This window comes from Sceloporus occidentalis, unplaced genomic scaffold (genome assembly GCF_023333645.1).
Source record: "Sceloporus occidentalis isolate IW3139 unplaced genomic scaffold, rSceOcc1.0.p SCAF_4, whole genome shotgun sequence".
NCBI lineage: Eukaryota > Metazoa > Chordata > Lepidosauria > Squamata > Phrynosomatidae > Sceloporus > Sceloporus occidentalis.
The window spans coordinates 20,956,977-20,981,169 of NW_028316984.1; the positions used below are offsets into that span (position 1 = coordinate 20,956,977).

At 41.5% G+C, this 24,193-nt stretch overlaps 1 long non-coding RNA gene across 1 annotated transcript; it reads right to left on the minus strand.

The window, feature by feature from the left end:
• Nucleotides 1–11,654: 11,654 nt before the first annotated feature.
• On the minus strand, nt 11,655–15,091 carry LOC149313577 (uncharacterized). Its single transcript, XR_016281082.1, has 3 exons — nt 14,982–15,091; nt 12,396–12,547; nt 11,655–11,766 (listed from the first exon to the last, which is right to left on the minus strand). It is a non-coding gene; the product is annotated as an uncharacterized LOC149313577 (long non-coding RNA).
• Between the last annotated feature and the right edge of the window lie 9,102 nt (nt 15,092–24,193).

The following is a 24,193-nucleotide window of genomic DNA, read 5'->3' on the forward strand; positions in this document are numbered from 1 at the left end:
GCAGCAGGCTGACGCCGCCTTCTAACTTTAAAGATCCTGAGAAAAGAAGATCCTGGTTTGTATGGCCAAGGATATCTCAAAATCATCTACTGCTTATTCTTCCACACCCTCCAGCTGTCCTGATTTGGCAGGGAGAATCCCCAAAATCATCTTTCCATCCTACTTATTCAGCTGCTTTTAATATATCCCAGTTTCTCTCTCTAGCTCCCACTTTCCCTTTTAGTCCCCCGATTACCGCAACTGCTGACAACTGAGTTCAAAGTGCAAAAGCAGTTTGCAGTCAGCTAACTCTCGGGAGTAAGGAGGAGAGATGGGGTGAATGCTTGTCCTTCTCAGTAGGCTCAGGCACAAGCAAACTGCTGCAGCCTCTCCTAGCTTATGGCTTCTTCCCCAGGAATAATTTTTGCCATCTGGACCATGCTCTGATGTTGCTTTGCAACAGGCAACCTGGTTTTCCTTGTTCGAAGATAGCCCTTTCCATTCAGCCATGCCTGATTGAAGCAAACTGGAGAACTCCAGGGCCCTTGTGGGGTGTATTGTAAAGGTGGGAAGCACCCATTAACTCACAAGAAGAAGGATTAAAGGACTGAAGGTGGCTTCCAGACCAAATCCTGTCATAAACATGACCTTAAGGGAAGAGAACCTCAAAGAGACGGCCACAAGTAAAATGCCACGCGCTCCACTCCACAATAGTATGGACCCAAGAGTTATGGTTTGTTGCAATCTGGACTCCCATACCTAGATGTAAAGGCCTGGAGCCTGTGAGTCAGGCTGCTGCCACACAGCAGAAATAAAACTGTTTGACACCACTTTAATTGCCATGACTCAATGCCATGGAATTCTGGAATTTGTAGTTTAGTGAGATATTTAACCCTCCCTGTCAGAGTGCTCTGGTAACCCACCAAACTACAAATCTCAGAATTTCATAGCATTGAGCCATGTAAGTTAAAGTGGTGTCAGTCAAATTGGTTTATTTCTGCAGTGTGGCAGCAGCCTCAGCTTGGCTAGCCCACCATTCAGGATCACCCCAGGCTCTGAGATTATTTGGCCAAAACCAAAGAGCCCCTTGGTGATGTTGTGGAGGTTGCGTATTAAGCAGCAACCACAGTTACTCACAGCTTGGCATTCAAACACAGACACAAAGAAAACACACTTTCACGTTTGGAAATCAAGACAGAAAAGCTAGCAAAAGGGGCTCTTCCCAGATCAAGGTGGGGTGAGGGGTTTATTCCTTCTTGCCTACATAGGGAGTCTGGATGAGAAATATTTATCTTAACAATAAAAGAGAAATAGCATATACATTGTACCAAATCAAAACTGACATTTGGAAACAGAAATCAATTAGAATTTGCAAATTTTTTTCTTATTCTTATCTAGAACATATTCTTGCCTAGAACTGATCCCACAGAAACTAGAGAGCTTGAACTCCCGCCTCCTATCCAGTGCTGACCTATGAAAACTGGGGACTCAGAGCATGGCCCGGACATCCTGAAACATCGGTCAGTAGACTGGGTTAGTATCTGTTGGACCAGACCCTATTGGCCGGCCAGCTGTCTAGAACGGTCCAGTCTTGACTTTTTTATATACAGAGGTGCTGATAGCGATGCCTCAGTAGTAGCTCAGGTGTGAAGAGTGGCTGAAGATGAGCTGTTTTTTCAAGAGACTTTAATTCAAAACCCTAAGTACCCGCACATCAACAAAGGTAAAATGAAGACATCAGCACTTTAAAATGGTGATGCTACAGCTCATCGGATGAGTGTGCCATACTCAAGGGGCAGTGTGCAAGGGGATGTGCCTAGGGCCACAACAGTATGACCACTGACAAGAACTCCCTGTGCCTGCTTATGATCCTCTTCACTATTTCACCCTTCACTATTTCACCTGCCCTTAGGCTTCCTCAAGGTCTGGATGTAGTGAAATAAGGACCAAGAAATGCCACTGCCTCCTTTCTCATTGGCTGTCTTCCAGACAAGCAGCAAAAATGAACAGGAGCAGGAGATGGGTAGATAGTGCCAAGTGAGCTAGTAAAGTCATTAACAGCAGGGTTTCACATGGGCTGAATCTGCACAGCAGAAATAATGCAGTTTGGCATCACTTTATCAAAAGATTTCAAACTAATCATTGGAGACTTGAATGTGAAAGCAGGCAACAAATGAATATCAAAACAGTAGATGCAACTTTAGTACTAACTGAAATATTCCAACAAATATGGAAAATAAAGGGGTGGCCAACAGACTGGGAAGCCTTGATATACATACCAATCCCAGACCACGGTGGCTTGGTGGGGGCCCCCTTGGCCAGCAAGGCCCCAAAGTCGGCGGGGAGGAGGGCATAGGAGCGATCCCTTGGGTCCCCCTCCTCCTGGACAGTCACGGGGCTCCAGGGCCCCTCTGGATCCTCCCCACCTCCTTGGAGAGTCCCCCGGTGGTCATACACATGGGGGACCTCCTGAGCCAGAAAGGCTCTGAAGGCAGCAGCCCACTCTGGTGGGAGATGGGTGCTTGCCTGGGGAGGGCGCGAAGGGGCCCCGGTACTCACAGCAACCGGTGGGGCCTGAGATGATCCATCCGATGGCGCCTCGCCGGACCCCAACCCAAGATGGGTCGGGCGGGGGCGCGGAGCCTCGGCAGCTGAGAGGGAAGATCCCTCCTCTGGCCGGGCTCCCTTGGGCTCCTCCAACCCCAGCTGAGAAGCCAGCTGAGCATCCGCCAGAGTCGGAGTGAGTGGCAGGGGTGAGGAGCCCACAGCTGCAGAAGGTTTCTTCATGGAGAAAAAGGGGGGAAAGGAATCCCAAAGGAAGAAAGTTTTTAAAAAGGTGAGGTCGTTCTGAGGAACGGAGGAGGTCCGCGTCTTGCCAGGAGATACAAAAGACTGCAGCAACTATAGGACAATAGCATTGTTCTCCATGCAAGCAAACTAATGCTCAAAATTATGCAGCATAGTCTCCAACCATATACATGGAGAAAGGAATTCCAGAGGTGCAAGCAGGATTCGCAAAAGGAAGGGGCGCTAGGGACCACATTGCAAACATGTGATGGCTAATGGAGCACACCAATGAATTCTAAACAAGAAGCAGTATGTGTTTTATAGACTGCAGAAAAGCATTTGATTGTATAGCTCACAAAAAGCTATGGAATATACTCAAAGACATGGGCATGCCACTACATCTGATAGTCCTAATGAGGCATCTGTGCAAAGGACAAGAGGCCACCATTAGAAGAGAATTGGGTGAAACAGAGTGGTTCCCAACAGGAAAAGGGGGCAGGCAAGGTTGCATCCTATCACCTTACTTATTTAACTTATATGCTGAAAACATCACAAGAAAGGCAGAATTAGAATCAGAAAAAGAAGGAGCGAAGTTCTACATCCATTGAAATGCACATTATTTTTACATAAACCAGGTTAATGAATTATCTCCAGTACCTTGGCTGTCTTGTTTCCCTGTAGCAAACAGGCTGGAGGGCAGCTATTCGTTCGCTGCGTCGTAGCATTCTGCAAATGCAATAGATCAACATTGTCCATAAAAACTTTAGTATCTACCCTGCAGTTTTCATACGAAGACTAAGTGCCATTCAGAAAGGAAGGCAGAACTCCAACACTATTAGACAAAACAGTTATTCTTATTTTTCTTCCACAAATCAATTTATATATTGCATTTACTGCTAGAAAGTGTTGGACTGAAACAGTTTGAAGAGCCTAGTGTAAAAAGGAGTCTAAAAGGAGTCAGAAGGGATATTTTCCTAGTATTGTATGGTCTAGGCACCAGCTTTTTCCAGATTATTATTGGCAGCAATTGCAGTATGGGCAGCAGGTTCTTTAGGAATGAACCAGAGCTTGGACATAACACGCTGCAAATAACACAATGCAATTTGGCACCACTTTAAGTGACACGGCTCAATGCAATGAGATCTGTAATTTTGCGAGAGATTTAGCCTTCTTCCTCAGCCCAGAACAAGCTGCAAATCCCAGAATTCCACAGGATGGAGCCAGGGCAGATAAAGCAGTGCCCTTTATTCATTTATTCAGTGCATTTATTCTGCAGCGTGGCAGCAGCCTAGGTTTGATTACCATTGCAACTGACCAAAGAATACCATCACTCCTGTTTTAGTGCAAATGTCACCTTTTTGTTACTTTTACCATGATGGAGGCTGGTGGAAGAGACATATCTCATGGTTCAAGTACTGGCTGATGGTGTGCCTCCTGCGGCCTCCTTCCATTCAGATGGAATTGGGGGGGGGGGGGGGACTAAAGATAACTATTTTAGTTACTTCTATGGAAAGGGAAAGAGAGGTTCAGTATCCCTTCTCTGGGATTCTAAAATCTGAAATCCTCCAGATGGGTGGCTGAGATAAGGACACCTTTACTTTCTTCCTTTCTGAAAATAGATTTTATGAAACACAGCCATACCAAACAGACAAACAAAGAATATAAAAAATGAACACATAATTATACGTTACATTTGCATTCAACATTTCTTCTTTGCATTCCATTCTTCCTTTTATCCTAAGGTTCTTATTTCACTTACTGACTTCCTAACTACATTCAAAAGAAGTGGATTGCTTACAATATACTTGTTTGTCTTGCATTTTTTCCTTCGTAAAGGTTTGAAACTAAAATTTTCTACCTTTCCGTGATATATATATATATATATTAATACATATATAACAATGAGATACCCATGACACCTTTACTTTCTGATGGTTCAGTGTACAAAAACTTGGTTTCATGCATAAAACTATTTTTAAATATGATGTATAAAATTACCATCAGTCGATGTATATAAGATGTACATGAAAAATAAGTGAATTTCATGTTTAGACTTGGGTCTCATTTTCATGATATCTCATTATGTATATACAAATATTCCAAAACCTCATAATAATAATCCCAGATTCAAAAGCCTTCTGTTCCAAGCATTTTGGATAAGGGAGACTCAACCTGTAATTCCTTTTTCCAAACTATAACCATAATGGCAAGAAGCTATTTTTTTGTCTTTGAACAATAACCATAACTAGTTGATCTTAAAAACAATTTCTCAAGTGCCACCAAGTTAAAAATAGCTTTGTGCATAACATGCCATCAACATATAGGTTACGTCTTTATCTGGCACATCACTACAATGACATAATGAAGCAGTCTTCTAGGTAAACAATACAAACAATGCGTAGAGGATACCTCACTGCTGTATGAGCTGCAATAGGAGTACCTCTGTTCCAGATGTAGGACTGGAAACCACTGCCTGAGTCCCACTCTCTTCAGTCAAATATATACTTTTGTCACCCTGAATGATCTCATAATGAACTTTTACATGAGGTCCCTCACATGAGGGGGGTCACTCAGGAGCCCTAGAGGAGCTGTGTATCACACTGCCCCCCTGCTTCATGGAGTAGGGCAAAACTATTCCAGTTTGACCTTCCCGTTTACATATATCTGCAATTCATATTACAGCTTTTTCATTTAAGCTTTCAGTAAACTTCTATTTCCATTCTTTCCTTGAATACATTAAAGTAACTCTGAGGGGAAAGGGGGGGGGGAGGATAAAATAAAAACTGCATAACTGTAGGTCATCTTCTGGGGGACTTTAACTATATTTCAGGGTTGTATAATTTCTTCTCCAGGTCCTCAAAGGTTATCCTCAGATCACCTTCCCCTATGAAATTCTATCTGACATTGGCCAGTGTTATTTCTGCATGGATATCTATTATTTATTTAAGGTTGGTCATCTGTATCCACAAATTCTTTATCATCGGATTCAACCATCCACAGCTTGAAAATGTTGAAAGTACATAAATTCCCAAAGAGAAAGCTTGATCTTGCCTATATTAGGCTCACAATTTTACCATGCCATTGTGTTTAATGAGACTTGAGCACTAACGGATTTTGTTATCCACGGAGGATCCTGAAACCCAACCTCAGTGGATGCCAAGGGTCCACTGTATTAGGTACATTTCCATAAATGCGTTGAAGGTAGTGGTCTGGGCATTGGACTACAACTGTGGAAACCAGAGTTTGAATCCCTGCTCAGCCATGGAATACTACTGGGTGACCCTGAGCAAAGCATATTCTCTCAACCTCAAGGAAAGGCAAAGCCAAGCAACAAAAGCAACAGACTTTGCCAAGACAACTGTGTGATAGGTTTGCCTTCGGGTCACAATATAACTGGAAAGGACTTGAAGGCAACGGCAACAACAACAACAACAACACATCTCTTCCTCTTCATGTTATCCTCACAACAATACTGTGAAGTAGATCAAGTTGAGAGAAGGAAACTGACCCAAGGTTACCCAGTGAGTTTCATGGCTTGGTAAGGACAAAAATGTGGATCTCCTAAGTTCTACTCTTGGTCTTAACACTAACCACTACATCACAATGATTCTCAGTGTAGAGGGCCATATGAATCATAGAATCGTAGAATTGGAAGAGACCGCAAGGGCCACCCAGTCCAACCCCATTCTGCCATACAGGAACTCTCAGTCAAAACATCCCCATTGACAGATGGCCATCCAGCCTCTGTTTAAAGACCTCTAAGGAAGGGAGTGTGTTCCACTGTCGAATAGCCCTTACTGTCAGGAAGTTGAGGTGGAATCTCTTTTCCTGAAGAGCTGCTACATACCAGGAGAGACCTGAATATATGCTCTCCACTCAAACATCTGTAGATACAGTGAACCCTTCTGAGGGAATGTCAAATAGACATTCAAGGGAGTATGGCAGTAGGATGCAGCAATGCTACTCAATGAGTTTAGCCTCTGCAACCCCTTCCATGCCTTTATTTAGCACACGGAGAGGGTCCTGGGTACACAGAAACCAAAGCTGTCTAAGGCCTGTTACAGACTCCCAAAATAAAGCTTCTTCGGGTCTCTTTGGAGGTATGCTATTTAAATGAAGCGTACATCCTAAGAATCCGGAAGCTGCACCAAAGCTGCACTCCAGTGCTTAGGAATGGAGTGTGGCTTTGGCGCAATCTCTGGACTCTTAGGACCCATGCATCATTTAAATAGCATACCTCCAAAGAGACCTGAAGCAGCTTTGTTTTGGCAGTCTGTAACAGGCCTTAAACTGCTTAACCCAGCTGGTTTTTACTTTAAATAGTCCAGGTAAGAAGGCTGTACCCTGAGATTTAATGGATCACTGAAGAAAAGGAACTCCATCACCCATTGAAGAAACTTCTCTGTACTCTTCTCGTTGTTGTTGTTGTATTACATTGCACAAATTGTGTAATGATTGTGGATTTCTTGCACATGCAAGAAAGAAGTGTATGTGTATGTACTGTTTTGTGCAGGTATGCCCATTGGGGTTTATGCTCCCTTTCCCACATACAGTGGGCGCTCTAGGCACCAGCTTTTTCCAGATTATTATTAAAGTGTGGCAGCAATCGCAGTATGGGCAGCTGGTTCTTTAGGAATGAACCAGAGCTTGGACAGAACACGCTGCAAATAACACAATGCAATTTGGCACGACTTTAAGTGACACGGCTCAATGCAATGAGATCTGTAATTCTGCGAGAGATTTAGCCTTCTTCCTCAGCCCAGAACAAGCTGCAAATCCCAGAATTCCACAGGATGGAGCCAGGGCAGATAAAGCAATGCCAACCTGCATTTATTTTGCAGCGTGGCAGCAGCCTAGGTTTGATTACCATTGCAACTGACCAAAGAATACCATCACTCCTGTTTTAATGCAAATGTCACTTTTTTGTTACTTTTACCATGATGGAAGCTGGTGGAAGAGACATATCTCATGGTTCAAGTACTGGCTGATGGTGTGCCTCCTGCGGCCTCCTTCCATTCAGATGGAATGGGGGGAGGAGGACTAAAGATAACTATTTTAGTTACTTCTATGGAAAGGGAAAGAGAGGTTCAGTATCCCTTCTCTGGGATTCTAAAATCTGAAATCCTCCAGATGGGTGGCTGAGATAAGGACACCTTTACTTTCTTCCTTTCTTAAAATAGATTTTATGAAACACAGCCATACCAAACAGACAAACAAAGAATATAAAAAATGAACACATAATTATACGTTACATTTGCATTCAACATTTCTTCTTTGCATTCCATTCTTCCTTTTATCTTAAGGTTCTTATTTCACTTACTGACTTCCTAACTACATTCAAAAGAAGTGGATTGCTTACAATATACTTGTTTGTCTTGCATTTTTTCCTTCGTAAAGGTTTGAAACTAAAATTTTCTACCTTTCCGTGATATATATATATATATATTAATACATATATAACAATGAGATACCCATGACACCTTTACTTTCTGATGGTTCAGTGTACAAAAACTTGGTTTCATGCATAAAACTATTTTTAAATATGATGTATAAAATTACCATCAGTCGATGTGTATAAGATGTACATGAAAAATAAGTGAATCTCATGTTTAGACTTGGGTCTCATTTTCATGATCTCTCATTATGTATATACAAATATTCCAAAACCTCATAATAATAATCCCAGATTCAAAAGCCTTCTGTTCCAAGCATTTTGGATAAGGGAGACTCAACCTGTAATTCCTTTTTCCAAACTATAACCATAATGGCAAGAAGCTATTTTTTTGTCTTTGAACAATAACCATAACTAGTTGATCTTAAAAGCAATTTCTCAAGTGCCACCAAGTTAAAAATAGCTTTGTGCATAACATGCCATCAACATATAGGTTACGTCTTTATCTGGCACATCACTACAATGACATAATGAAGCAGTCTTCTAGGTAAACAATACAAACAATGCGTAGAGGATACCTCACTGCTGTATGAGCTGCAACAGGAGTGGCTCTCTTCCAGACGTAGGACTGGAAACCACTGCCTGAGTCCCACTCTCTTCAGTCAAATATATACTTTTGTCACCCTGAATGATCTCATAATGAACTTTTACATGAGGTCCCTCACATGAGGGGAGTCACTCAGGAGCCCTAGAGGAGCTGTGTATCACACTGCCCCCCTGCTTCATGGAGTAGGGCAAAACTATTCCAGTTTGACCTTCCTGTTTGCATATATCTGCAATTCATATTACAGCTTTTTCATTTAAGCTTTCAGTAAACTTCTATTTCCATTCTTTCCTTGAATACATTAAAGTAACTCTGAGGGGAAAGGGGGGGGGGAGGATAAAATAAAAACTGCATAACTGTAGGTCATCTTCTGGGGGACTTTAACTATATTTCAGGGTTGTATAATTTCTTCTCCAGGTCCACAAAGGTTATCCTCAGATCACCTTCCCCTATGAAATTCTATCTGACATTGGCCAGTGTTATTTCTGCATGGATATCTATTATTTGTTTAAGGTTGGTCATCTGTATCCAGAAATTCAAATGGACAGCGCTGTGTGATACGTACCGGCCAAAGACAATTTTGTATTGTAAAAATTCTGCTTTTATAGCCTTGTGTGATAAAGTGTGTAGTTCCATAATAGAAGAAAGGCGGAACATATGTGAAACAGAGATGTACATTTGAAAGCAAGATTATGAATTGCTCAAAATCAGTGTGTTGATTTTTGTTGCTCTGCCTTCCAATTAACAAATGAACAACAAAATAAACAACCTAATTCTGCCTATACAGTATTATAATTTTTTCCCCTCTGCTGAGACTGCTTCCTATTGGGAACAAGAGGGAGGTCTGAATTAGATGGCATGTTGGCAACAGTGAAGCTTTGGTGACATTCATATATACAAATTTTAAAATGTAATATACCAGCATTCAAACGGCACCTTTCCTTTATGTGTAGTTTGCGTTTGGGAAAACAGAGTTGCTTAGAAAGCCACTTGTGATAAGATGGACAAGTGGTGAGGTCAACCAGTCGCAAAACCTCACAAACGCCCTGTTGAAACAAAAAGAAAACAAAAAGTGGTTGAGTTGATACTGTGGACCCACAACTAATGATTTTGTGGCACTTAATAAAAGCTACACATTTGTGTAGCCTTTAGATACATGTGCACTGCAACTCTCAGCAATCCTGAGTATTGTAAGGCCTGAACAGACAGGCCAAAATTAAGCTGCTTCAGATCACTTTGGAGGTATGCTGTTTAAACGATACATGCATCCTAAGAGGCTGGAAGCCACACCAAAGCCATCTCCAGTCCTAAGGACTGGAGCACAGCTTTGGCAAGAGCTTCTGGCCTCTTAAGATGTGTGTCATTAAAAAGCAGCTTTATTTTGGCCTGTCTGTTTGAGCCCATAGTTAGGGATAAGAAATATTGTGAGCTGTAGTTCAACATCATCTGAAAGGACACAAAATTCCAAACCTTGCTGTGTGAGGTGAGGATTGCTTTTTGGTTTTTATGATCAACTAAAGGTGAGTGATTCTGCAGACTCTCTGGAGATCAGTTTTATGTTGTTACGCAGGGATGCAGAAGTTAAAGCAACTTTCCCCAACATGGTGCTCTCCACATGTTTTGCACTACAACAGCTCAAAACAACATGACTAATAGTAAGGGATTATGGCAGTTATAGACCCCTTGACTCACAGAAAACAAATCCTGCAATAGGTAGATGCCTTCAGCATGTTTTCCTCTTTACTTGCTCTAGCTTCTGATGCAATGGGAAAAGTATATCAGCCTTTGGTTACTGAGCAGAATCAATGTTACTGTTCTTGCTCGCCTCTCGCAGATTTCAGTACTAAGACCAAAATCACCTCTTCTTAACAACTTTCTTCCATCCACATGAGTCTTTCATTATATTTTTCATCATTCTGTTGCAATTCATGGGCTACTTGGACATCAAGGACGTTTAAATATTATCACCTTAAGAGGATATTTCCTCCTGAACTGCACTATTTAGAGCTTTCCTGTACATCCTGAACGAGTATTCCATTTTTGCAACTTTCTAAGAAAGAAAAGTGTGTGTGTGTGTGTGTGTGTGTGTGTGTGTGATTTATTTCTCACCTTTCTTTCAAAGGGGGTCCAAGGCGACAAGTCTTGATAGGCTTCAGTGTTCTGTCCTATATATTCTAGAGATGAGTGAATGCTGAGCACTTGGTAGACCTGGGCTTTCCTCACATTGCAAGCAAACTTCACCACTACATCTCATGGGTATTGTGAACTAGAACCCAGATCACCATGCATTCATTCTCTATTATGAACATTCTGAACTCATCATCTGAAGTTTTACAGCATCATGTATGATTTTTTTCTATGTCCTTCGACTCTGTTCAATTTCTGTTGTGATGGCAATAAAAATTGCATTCCAAACTACCTAGAGATCTGACCACAATTTTTTGAGTAGATCATTAACTATTTCCTCTATTATGCTCTTATACTGATTTCCCTGTCTTTCCTCCTTTTGAGGATCCAGGTGCCATGTTATCCCACTACAAACTGTCCCTTTCTTTCAATGGATCAGCGAATTCCTCCATTTCTGAATACTGATCAATGTTCTTTTCAACAAACATGTATTTGGTGTTCTCTAAATTTCTCAGTTACTTATTGCTGTTATATAATAGTTTTATTTAGTCAGTTATTTGTTTAAAAGCAAATACATTTTATTTGGCGGGAGTTGACGGGGAGAAAATAAAAGTAAAACTAATGACAGCCTGCTCTGGAATAGCAAGAGTAGAGGGAGGGGGAGAGAAGGAGACACTGGCACCATATGACTGGCCAATACAGAAACTGCCTATCACACTGATCGCAAACTGATCTCACCTTTGAAATAAATATTATGTAGGAAGAGTCTGAAAGATCACTGGTGATCACCTGCCCATAGTGGGATTTCTCAGCTTTGCACATGTTACCTAATTGCTCGATTGAAGAATCTGGCAATGTTTCAAAAAGATCCACAGTTCTGAAAACAAAGGGAAAGCATGTGTTAATTTCACTTGTTAAATGAAATGAAACCACAGGCTTGCCTACATGCCTGCCTTTAAGCAATCCTTACATTTAACAGAAGACTAAACAGTATGCAACAGCAGTGAGCCTGTGTTTTTAAACCAGCATCTGTCTGAAGTACACAAGGTGTCCATTTTAAAGAGTATGGGGAATGTGGACAAGGCAGAGTGAGGGGGAATGGACATTAAAACTAGTTAAAAAAAAAAAGCTAATGCTCACAACACTAGAAGAAGAGCTGGCTTATTATTTTCATAATAAATGATACATCACCCAAAGCTGTGTAGGTCCCACATTCACTAAGGGAAATATTTGATGTAATTAGAGTTAATATTATATATTAAGGTGGGACGTTGCGGTCTTCCAAATCCTGCTGCAACAGTCATCAGCCCTCACTACTGGCTCTGATAACTCGGGGTGATGAAAATTATAGTCTGACACTATCTGGAGGGCCACATATTGTCTACGTCTTATACAAATAAAGTTGCTTCTTCATAGCATTGAAACCAAAGCAAAGCAAAATAACATAACATAAGAAAATTAGCAATACAATGTATTGGAGAACAGAATTACATAGGAGGCCATTACCTCAAAAAATTACATCGGCTTTTTGATTCTCGTTGAAGTTCCTTGTCTAGCTTGTACTTAAAAAAATCCTTTTTATCCACAACCAATAGTTCTGTTTCCTCCATACACACCACAGTCGCCAATCTCCTTGTTCCTTGTAAGAGGGCAATTTCCTGTTATTATGTAGAAAGGTTGTTATGTAGAAAGCAAGCAGCGTACATGGCCGATTATTTCAAACTAGTTTCTGATTCAACAAGTCTACAGATTTAGCTGCCTATTATCTTCTCACTTGTTTTCATGTATTTTCCTTTCATCCCCCCAATCTTCACTTCTTTATGCTTCTGGACTACTGCTTCTTAGTAGTCTAAATCCTAATTTCTAATTCACATTTCCATTGCAAGCTTTTTTTAAAAAAAAATCCTCCCTGTTTTTTTAAGTCTCTCAAGCTTACATCCTACTCTTTCTGCCTACCCTACCCATCCTTAGGATCTACACAACTCAAACCAATCATTAGGATACCAAAAACACAGCTAATGGTGACCAGACACTGTTTCCTGCATCTTCCCCCTTCTATGGCATCAGGTCAGTTAAGTCAACTACAGCCAGACCGAGAAGGCATCACCTTCTTGACCTCAAAATGTCTTTGGTTCTGCATTACAGTTTAGACTGCTTTTATTCTGCGATATTATAGCTTAATATGTATGACATTAAACTGACCATTCAGAATGAAGAAAGAATTTAATCAAAATAGGGCCTAATATGGGCATGTCAATCAAGATTCAAGCCCTTAATCTGACGAATCAGTAGTGTTGATGGTCTAGGATTTGAGAGATCCAGATTCATGTCTCTACTGAGTCATTAAATCCATTGGGAGACCTTAGTCTTGTTACTTTCTCTCATCATAACCTACCACACAGGAAAGCTGTTGAAAAGATGAAGGGGAGGGGGAAGAGAAGAGCCGTGGCCCATGTAGACTAACATTGAGCCAAAATTGCTTTTAGTAATGGTATATTACAGAATTAGACTTTTCTTGATGTGTTGTTGCACTATGCTGGCACAACGTAATATAGCATCAGCTTACAACCTACCATCAAGCAGCATAATTATCCTTCTTGAAACCAGATATCTGTCAGTCTATGGGCAAGAAGATATATGCCACATCAGATCATATACTGGAACTGAAGGACCAGGCCAAGAGAGAATCAGCAAATGCAAATACAGTTTTCTTTTCATTTATAGAAAAGGCAAACAATTGGCACTCCAATGGGCTTGTCTACATGGGTGATTTGTCCTGCATTCTCCCTGGGTTCACTCTGTCCTGTTTACATGATGCAGGCCCAAACCCCAAATCGGGTCCAGACTGTTTTCATAATGCCTGCATCCCATTCAGGGCTTCTTCCCCCTAACCCATATTTAAATAACGCACTTTTTGCTAGCATGGCTGGGCCCTAGTTCTGACCTCAGAAGTGGTACCAGGTAATAAATGGGGGCTACATGGGAAAGCAACAACCCGTTGCAAGAGCCAAAAACATGCAGCAAAAGAGAGCAGGTAAGGGGCAAATTCATGGGGGAATTCAGGGCCAGAATATTCTAGGGACAACCTGGAGTATTTTGGCAAGTGTAGCCCTGCCCTCTGTCATATCTTTCTGAATATATATTTAGACAATTTTCTGCAATGAGCTTAAGGAGACCTACTGGTCTTTTCTCCTGCCAATAACTTTATACTAGTCCCATGGAGTAGGTCAGGCTGAGAGAGAGTGACAGGCTCAAGGTCTCCCAGTCAATTTCAAGGCTCAGTGGGGACTAGAACTTCAATCTCCAACATGTCAAAGTCCAATACACTCACCATTACACCACACTCATTCTCAGCTCTCCAGGAAATTTCACCCAGTCACTTTGACAGTAATTTTATCAAAATGTAACTTTATTTGTGGTAATTTTTTGCCTTCACTTGTAAATTGTAAGAAACAATTACAAATTACATATTTTATGATACGTCTCTGCTTTGAATTTGGTACCCAGGGCCAATTATAATTTTTTATCATTAGTCTGTGTAGCCAAACAAATGGACTTTAGCTACAAGAAGATGGGATACATAATAAAACCAGGAACATTAAACTGTAAGGACTGAATCAATACAGATTTAGATCATGTTTCTGCCCATACTAACCAGATCTTAAAGCAAATAAGAACTGAGGTCCACAAGAGGCCTTTTTCAAATCAGAAAGTGGTTGGAAGTCAAGTCTGGAGTTAAAACAGTTCTGGAAAGAAGCTGGTGAAATAACCCGCCACAGTCCCATATGGAGTCAAGAAGCCTATTTTCAGCATTTCTGTTAAATCATTGGGATGTTTGGAGTAACTCAGTGAAGCCCCTGGGTGAGTCCAAGGCAATACTTTGTCCATCCCTGGTATAGTAAGATAGACTTTAGCCCTGTATGTTGTGGACCTGAATATTCAGATCTGGTCACTGACCATCTACAATGCACATTTTCAGTCTGGTTTAATCATAAGAATCATCCAGAATTGCCCATAACATCTATCCACAGCAACTGTTGATGTAAGCATGCACACTTAATGAAAATCTGTGATGTGGTAGATTACACTTACTCCAAAAGAAGCACCACTTTGAATTATAGTTGGAGATGGATCCACAAAAGCACTGCTCCCATCCTCATCATCAGTGATAGCAACGGTACCAAAATAGATGAAGTAGAAACATTCCCCCAATTGCCCCTTCTTGATAATCACTCTCCTGCGCCCAAACCTGGAAAACAAACGATCAGACAACATTACAAGCAACCACAAATGAGCCTCATTAGGAAGGTTGCATTGACAAACATATCTTAACTAATTTAAGGCTTATTTAATAGATGCTACGTGGACTTCACTCAGATTTTCTGAATTTGTGTGACTTGACTCAAAGGTAGAATGCAAGATTCTATGCTCCTGTACTTCGTCATGTGACTTGTGTCATATCACAACTTGATGTTTCTGCATTTCTGTTTAGCTGTGAATTCACTTCCTCATAGTCTAATACTGGTCATTATCTACTCCTTCTTCATAGGAGAATAGCATGCCCTTTCCAACTGCTTTCAAAGTCAACAGAGTAGAAACAAAATAATAGGCCTCCGTGACAGTTATACTGAGACACAGCTTTGTCAACTATTTGATTAACCCTAAAGAAGTAGAGACTAAAAGCAAACCTACCTACGTTTTACATGACACATGGTCTACCCATATGTCTACATAGCTAAAGGTAAAAGTAGTAGCTTGACATGAATGTCTAGTCGTAACCGACTGTAGTGGGTGGTGCTCATCTCCGTTACTAAGCCAAAGAGTCAGCATTGTCTGAGGACTTCTCTGGTGGTCATGTGGCCAGCATGACTGCACCAAATGCTGTTACTTTCCCACTGAAGTGGTACCTATTTGTCTACTTGCATTTTAGGTTGGCAGAAGCTGGGACTAGCGACAGGAGCTCATCCCATCATATGGTGCTTGAACTGCCAACCTTCCGATCTTCTGATAATCAGAATTGGCGTCTTAACCACTAAGCCACCACATTCCTGTCTACTTAGCTTTAAGAAAAAAGAAAGAAGAAGTCTACATAGCTACTTTTTATTTTTCAAAAAGCACCTACAATGTTGGTGGGAGCAATCTAGATTGGGAATGGGTTCTAGATGTAAATAAAAGTTATTTTCTTTGTGTTCTTCAAGGAGTGGCCTGTAGTAATTTATAGATAACATCAAACACGCTACCAAGAGTAGTAAGAACAATTAATAATAAAGACATTTAAGTTAGAGAGAGTACCAAGGGTTAGAAAGTTAATTCTGAGGGGAAAGACGCCTTAATCTATTTAGGACCAGGCAGAAGAAGACTCCTGTGGAACTCAGTGGTCGTTGCATAATTTGGACCCAGTGTAGTGGGATCCAAGAGGCACAGAGTGAGCAAATCTAAGTGATATGGCAGTGTCACAGTGTCACACTGGAGAACACATGTGGGGAGATATTATGATGTTCACATCCTGATTGTGGTTTGGCCATAGGCTTTGGTTTCCTACTGACCAACTGGAAGATGGACTAGAAGTCTTTTGTTTCATTCAATATGGTTCTTCTTATGCTTTGAGGAAACACTTGTAAATACATACTTTAAAGTGTGGGCTTACCATTTAGCACATCGCTTTGCCCCTACATGAGACTGAAGTGATTCTACAAAACATGTTATCAAAATTTACCAAGTAAGAAATGACAATGGCCAGAATCAGCTCAGTGACCTAGACCAGAGTAACCAGAATTTAATGCTAGCATAGATATTTTTTGTATGTTTCACAAGGAGCTTTCCAGTACCTCCTTGTGTAATGGCTTTCCACTGGCCATGCAATAGCAGCTGCTAGGTGCTGCTCTGCTCCTGACTTGACTAGCTCACAAGAGATGCAGGGAAAGCTCTTTGCATACAATTGTCCAACTTCCTCCTCCTCCTCTGCAAAAATAACTTTCATAATAGAAAAATCACAGGAAATAAAGTCAAAGCACTTTGGTACAGAATTTGCCCTCCTGGACTTTTGCCCTCCACTAGTTCCAGCTCCACCTTCTGCTGGCTCCAAGAAATGGTTCCTTGTATTTTGAACTTTGGGGACTTATATTTAAATATACTAGTGAAACTATATATTTCGCCAGGGTCGAAAAGGCTCTTAGACAAAATGAATCAAACAAAAAAAGTTTATTTTGAAATGGTACAAACTAATAATAGTATATGTATTTCCCACCTTAACCAAGTTATATAGGGCTTTAGAGATCCAAACTAGCATGCCTAAACATACAGTTCGCCCTTGCCATATGTGGGGAATCCGTTCTGCCTCCCCCCCCCCACCCCGCATTCAAGGCAAATTTTACATATGCTTGAGATCCATTTATTTGAATGGCGACATGCTCCTGTGCACCATGATGCGCACATGCCTCCAGCGAGTATGCCATTTTGTCCCTCACCACTCGCCATCTGCATAAGCTTTAAGCCGCATATGGCAAGGGCGCATATCCCAAGGGTGAACTGTAGACCAATTGCCAGTGGAGATGTTGTAAGAAAGGGATTCCATGGTTTCTGTACTGTGCCTCAGTCTGTAGCTTTTGACAGTTAATAAGAAGAGTGGTCCTGAAGAAAATGTTTTTAAAAAAGGAAGGGATATGACTTTATTCAGAACATTTTCCCATTAGTAACTTATATAAATGTGAAGGATACAACTCAAAGAAAAATGCCATTCCTGACAGTTCAGTACATGACACAGAAATGATTAGAACAGGAATGCATAATGGACGGTGACATTATGAAATGCGTTTTAAGGCCAGCCATGAAAGACAATACCTCTGTTCTCGTGTGGTAGTATCACATTGCTTTAAGTTTTAAGTATGCTACATTGAGGACTGGTACTGGAAGAAAACTTATACATAATCTTAAATAAATAAATATGCAAACAAGCAGCCAAATATTAAGGAATTTAAATGGCATTTAATGTAGCATTTAAATTGTTACTCCCGGTAATCCAAATCTGAAATTATATTATAGCTTTCACCAAGGACTATCTCTATACAAAATGTTGGTTGAGAGTAATTGCTTTAATTGCATTTGGGGACTAGAGTGTTGCACCCTGTGCTATGACCGACACATTACAAATACTATAAATAGATATAGCAGCCTTGTATTTACAATAAGCTTACCTGCTTTCCAAAAACAACCAGGAATTCTATGCAGGTGGGTGAGTGGAGAATAGGATTGCATCATTGCTGCTCCACTTGGTAGAAGCCAAAGGCCAGTTTTTAATACCAGTCTGCTCTACAGCCCACATGGAAACACAAGCTACTAATGTCTTTGCAAGTTAGTCCACATTTTTTTTTTGCACCAGTTAAATTTTGTGGTTATTTAAAGGGCTGGATTATAGTCAGACCGCCCCTCCCCCCGAAAAGTCACTACACTGATCGAATAGGGTTGCATTTGTTTATTATCTCAGATTCAAATGTTATTGAAGAATTCCAGTAAAAAAATCTCAGTCTCATACCAGCCTTTCAAAAGCCTCTGAAGCAACATATTTAGTCAGTGTCACTTCAACCACGTTTCAGGATCAGGAAAGTATAGCTCTCCAAATGCCTCCAAACATCCAGCATAGATGCTACATTATGCACTCAAGGGCACCGTGAAGAATTTAACATGGTGAGTAACTTTCCGGATTCAGCTGTTGCCATTAGGCAAGGCCATAGGCAGGGGAAACAGGTGAGCAACAGGATCAAACACACACTAAGGATGTACACCTTTGCTTATAAACCTCAAGTGTTTTCTCTCTCTCTGCTGAGTGAAATTACAAGAGTGTTTCTACATTTTCCAATTATTTGTCACATTCGTCTGTGCATGGGAGAAAACTCAACATTTGGGGCTATTGCTGAAAAATAGCACTGGCCTTTGCTCTCTCATGCATAGATGAAACATCTTGTGGCATTTGACAATATTTCTGAGTGGGTGTCAACACATCCTCTTTTGTTGAGAACAAGAAAACTGACAAGCATTCTTGCATCCCTAGTCAATATTGCTGGGCTCTGCCTGGATCCCTGGGTTCCAACAGTTGCTCAACAGTGGTAAGTGCCCATGCAGGCCTTGGGTTGGGTTTCTGGAGTTTATCAGACAAAGGAAATTGGAAGTATAATCCAATGGCAATCTGAACGCAATCATGGGGTTTAACATTATTGCATGGTAGACTGCCACACGCAAATTCGGGCAATGGCATGCTATTTCCGGGCAATGGGAAGCAAGTTTGAATGCAATGCGCATTCACGTAAATTCGCTAAACTAGTGAATTCACATGAATGCGTTCTGGCTCTACTTTCTTTTCATTCGAATTTAAGAGAAATTCCTCCCGTTTGATAAACTCCTCTGATTCTGAGAGTCTGTCATTGGACGGAGAGAGACAGCAACTGAATCCATTATGGACATCTGTAAATGCATTTGTTCAATTTCCCAAAACATGTGCTTTGCTGCATGGACATTTAATTACCTGAACTTCAAATCCTTGTGTTGGTTTTACCTATCTTGAGCTCAAAATAACGGCCATGCCATTATCTTTTTAAAAGGAAGCCAGTAGTTTTAAAAGCCATTTCTCCCAGAACATCAGGCTGTAAATTAAATGTAATAGGACAGCCTTCCCCAAGATGGTGTATTCCAGGTGTTTTGGACTGCGTCTCCAAGCTTTCCTGACTTCTAGCCATGCTGGCTGAGGCTCATGGGTATTGGAATCCAAAAAAATCTAGAGGGCATTGTGATAGTGTGCTGGGATGAGCCTTAAATTGCTCTGTGATTTCCAGCTATGCATGAGAAAATGCATACATGTGCAACATTGTGATCCTTCCACTGCTTCTTTCCTTCTTGTTTTCCTTGTTATGGTGCTGATGCTTTCAGGTGATGTGTCTATTCAAAAACAGGAACAGTGGGAGAGGCCTCCAGGATCAGATCAATGCTCTACTAGTCTAGCATTCTGTTCAGACAGTGGTCCACCAGATGCCTCATGAGAAGCCCCCAGAACTGGATATTAATGCAGCCTCACGCTCCCTCTAGCCCTCCCCAGCAATGACATATAGGCACAGTATCTCTGGTGCCTTCACCATATTTCTGGCATTATATATCAGGGCTTAGAAAAGTTATTGTTTTGGACCACAACTGCCAGAAGTCCCAGTCCCAAGAACTATTGCCCATGTTAGGGTACAGATTCTGGGAGGTGTAATCCAAACAAGTATCTTCCCCAAGCTATGGCTATTGGTAGCCATATGGTGCATGTTTGAACCATGTGGCACCCATGTCAATATGACTTCGGAAGCCAATTGCATTTCTGGACACTGCAGACACAAGTATCAATAACAAAGGGGAGGGATTTATGCTCCAAGACAAGTTGTTCAGGATGAACTCGTGTCACTATTGGCGCCTGATGTCAGTTTGTCTAGCAGTAAAGCACCTGAAAGTTTTTGTAGGAACTGTCAAACTACATCCAAACCCCAACCCTAGCCTTGGTAGTTCATCACTGTAGGTATAAAAGAAACAGCAGATGGTATTATCAGGACCTTTGCAATGGTGAACTCATGCCGTTCAAACACCTGATTGTGTCATTATCTTTTGGAAGCAAAACCAAACAGCATGCTCATATGCAGTGAACTGAACACAAAGTATGAAATTTGGGAGATTGCCTTCTTCTGTGTAGACCAGCCCAGCTGTTATGTTCTGTGGGAATGCTTACTGTTCTGCTGCCTAGCAGTATCCATGTGTCTACAATGCAGAGGAAGGCCTTCTTGGTTGTGGCACCCATCATATGAAACACACTTTTCATCAGATCAGGCTGCCTCCTTGTGCCAGATGTTTCCATCATCATTTGTTTGCAAACTATTTTTCTAATTGTTAATCTTGCCAGTCACCCCTGGTAATTTTATAGAAATATGTTTCTTCTATCACAGTTTTCTTAACTGTGTTTGGTTTTATTTTTTTAACTACTGTAAACAGCTTTGGAATTAAAAAAATTAAAAGCAGCACAAAAATGTGAAAGAATGTACAACTGTATCGAAGTACAGTACAATGGTGGGACTTGGAACCAAACTCCATGCTGCGCTGGAGACTTGTCACCTGGCTCTTCCCACCACCTGCTTCCTCTTTTGTTAAATGCAGGCAATGGGAAATTGTGACTACATTCTTGACTAATAGAGATGACCATCCCACAACCCATCAAGAGGCAGAGCAGAGTCCACTTGACCTTTAACATGTACTTATATGAGGAGGGAGCCAACCTGAAAAGAAGTAAAGGACACAGAAAACAGTTTGCCACATTCATCCCTACTATTAGATGGACTGAAATGGTAGAAGGCAGGGTGTGGGAAGCTGCTTCTGTGGTAGCAGGCTATCATATCACCTCTTAGCCTTCTTTTCTCCAGGCTAAACATCCCCAGCTCCCTAAGTCGTTCCTCATAGGGCATGGTTTCCAGACCCTTCACCATTTTTGTCACCCTCCTTTGGACACGCTCCAGTTTCTCAATGTCCAGTAGGAAGATGGACAAAGGAGGGAACGTGACTATTCGTGAAATTTCCCTGGAACGGATACACCATGAATTAGGAGGGATGGCTGTATATTAAATATTTCTATTCATCACCACATTTATTAATTATATACATGAAATTGATATATGCAGGTGTAGTTTGGGTGCTTCCAGTTGCTTCTGATTTGGATAACCAGGTATTGAAATGTATCCAAATTTTCTCCCTTAAAATAAAAAAGAAGAGCACATAAAGGGTAAGTTACTGTTTGTTCTCTCCCCAGACATACTGTAACCCCAGTCAAATCAGCAAGATGAAAAGATTAGTCAGGGCCAAGATCCTGCAAAAGAAGGCAGAACATAAAGTTCCACCAAAGTGTAATTATGCTCTGTCTCCATCTCTCTTTCTGCAGGACTTAGCTCTCTCTTGCAGGTCTCCCCCCCCCCCCCCGCCAAACATGGCCAGGGTCCTTTTGCACTGACAAATAAAACCCAAATCTCAGATGAGCTGATTTCCTTCCTTCACACAGATCCCATGCACCCTCAAATATCTGCTCTAAATTGCAAGGAGACCCTCTAGAGCAGAGGTTAAGCTGGGAAGTGACTTGTCTGGACTGCAAAGTCCTAGAGAATCTTATAGCTTTAGGAAGGACAGGTCTACAACCCCAGTATATGTCACACACTAAAAATAGTGTTCTACTAATATAGTTAATAAATCTACCTCTTCAAGCAGCATGCATGTTCCAGGGCAAGTTACCCAAATCTGGATCCCATTGGGACACCTGAGACTTATGGGCTTTTGTGATATTTTAAACCAGTTCCTGTCGCAATGTGTTATTTCCTGTTTAACTCTTGTTTAACTCCTGTTTAAATCCTGTTTGCCCCCCAGTGTGATAAAGCAGTAGGTGAGCATTTGCCAGAAACCTAAACTTACCGTTTCATCCATTTCCACAAGGAATCCTTTTGCACTATTGTAGTGCTATGATTCCACTTTAACTGCCATGGCAACACTCTTAGGACTCCTGGCATCAGGACCTTGAAACCCTCAGCCAAGGAGCTCCTAGGGATCAAAAGTCAATCCCAGGATTCCTTTGGTGGTTGCCATGGCAGTTACAGAATGCCAATATTATAAAATAGGTTCTTTGTGACTACTAAAATGTAGTCTGTTACTATGGAGACATTGGCTGCATCTGCACTGCAGAAATCATCCAATTTGACAGAGCTTTAACTGTTGCAGCTCAATGCTATGGAATTCTGGGAACTGTAGTTTGCTGTGACACCAGAGATCTCTGACAGAAAAGACCAAATGTCTTGCAAAACTACAGATCCCAGGATTCCATCGCACTGAAACATGGCAGTTAAAGTGATGTCAAACTAGATTATTTCTGCCATTACAGCTTAAAATTTGTAGTGTGTGTGTGGCAAAAAAAGGGGAAGGAGCAAAAAGTATGGTAATTTCATGTCCCCACCTTTAGAAGGTCCCCCTGGTCACGGGCTCATGCCTAATTGAAGCAAACTTTCAGTCTTCTTTTCATGGAAAAGGGCATTTGAAGTCTAGCATACCTATCACCAGGAGTGGTGGAGCCTGTGGTAGTCTCATGGCTGGTTCTCCCAAAGGATGGTCCAACATGTGTGGGAGAAGTAAGGCTCTCTTTCTGCATCAGCAGGCTGACACCACCTTCTAATTCTTTTGAACACCCTGAGAAAAGAAGATCCTGGTTTGTATGGCCAAGGGTATCTCAAAGTCATCTACTGCTAATTCTTCCACACCCTCCAGCTGTCCTGATTTGGCAAGGAGAATCCCCAAAATCATCTTTCCATCCTACTTATTCAGCTGCTTTTAATATATCCCAGTTTCTCTCTCTAGCTCCCACTTTCCCTTTTAGTCCCCCGATTACCGCAACTGCTGACAACTGAGTTCAAAGTGCAAAAGCAGTTTGCAGTCAGCTAACTCTCGGGAGTAAGGAGGAGAGATGGGGTGAATGCTTGTCCTTCTCAGTAGGCTCAGGCACAAGCAAACTGCTGCAGCCTCTCCTAGCTTATGGCTTCTTCCCCAGGAATAATTTTTGCCATCTGGACCATGCTCTGATGTTGCTTTGCAACAGGCAACCTGGTTTTCCTTGTTCGAAGATAGCCCTTTCCATTCAGCCATGCCTGATTGAAGCAAACTGGAAAACTCCAGGGCCCTTGTGGGGTGTATTGTAAAGGTGGGAAGCACCCATTAACTCACAAAAAGAAGGATTAAAGGACTGAAGGTGGCTTCCAGACCAAATCCTGTCATAAACATGACCTTAAGGGAAGAGAACCTCAAAGAGACGGCCACAAGTAAAATGCCACGCGCTCCACTCCACAATAGTATGGACCCAAGAGTTATGGTTTGTTGCAATCTGGACTCCCATACCTAGATGTAAAGGCCTGGAGCCTGTGAGTCAGGCTGCTGCCACACAGCAGAAATAAAACTGTTTGACACCACTTTAATTGCCATGACTCAATGCCATGGAATTCTGGAATTTGTAGTTTAGTGAGATATTTAACCCTCCCTGTCAGAGTGCTCTGGTAACCCACCAAACTACAAATCTCAGAATTTCATAGCATTGAGCCATGTAAGTTAAAGTGGTGTCAGTCAAATTGGTTTATTTCTGCAGTGTGGCAGCAGCCTCAGCTTGGCTAGCCCACCATTCAGGATCACCCCAGGCTCTGAGATTATTTGGCCAAAACCAAAGAGCCCCTTGGTGATGTTGTGGAGGTTGCGTATTAAGCAGCAACCACAGT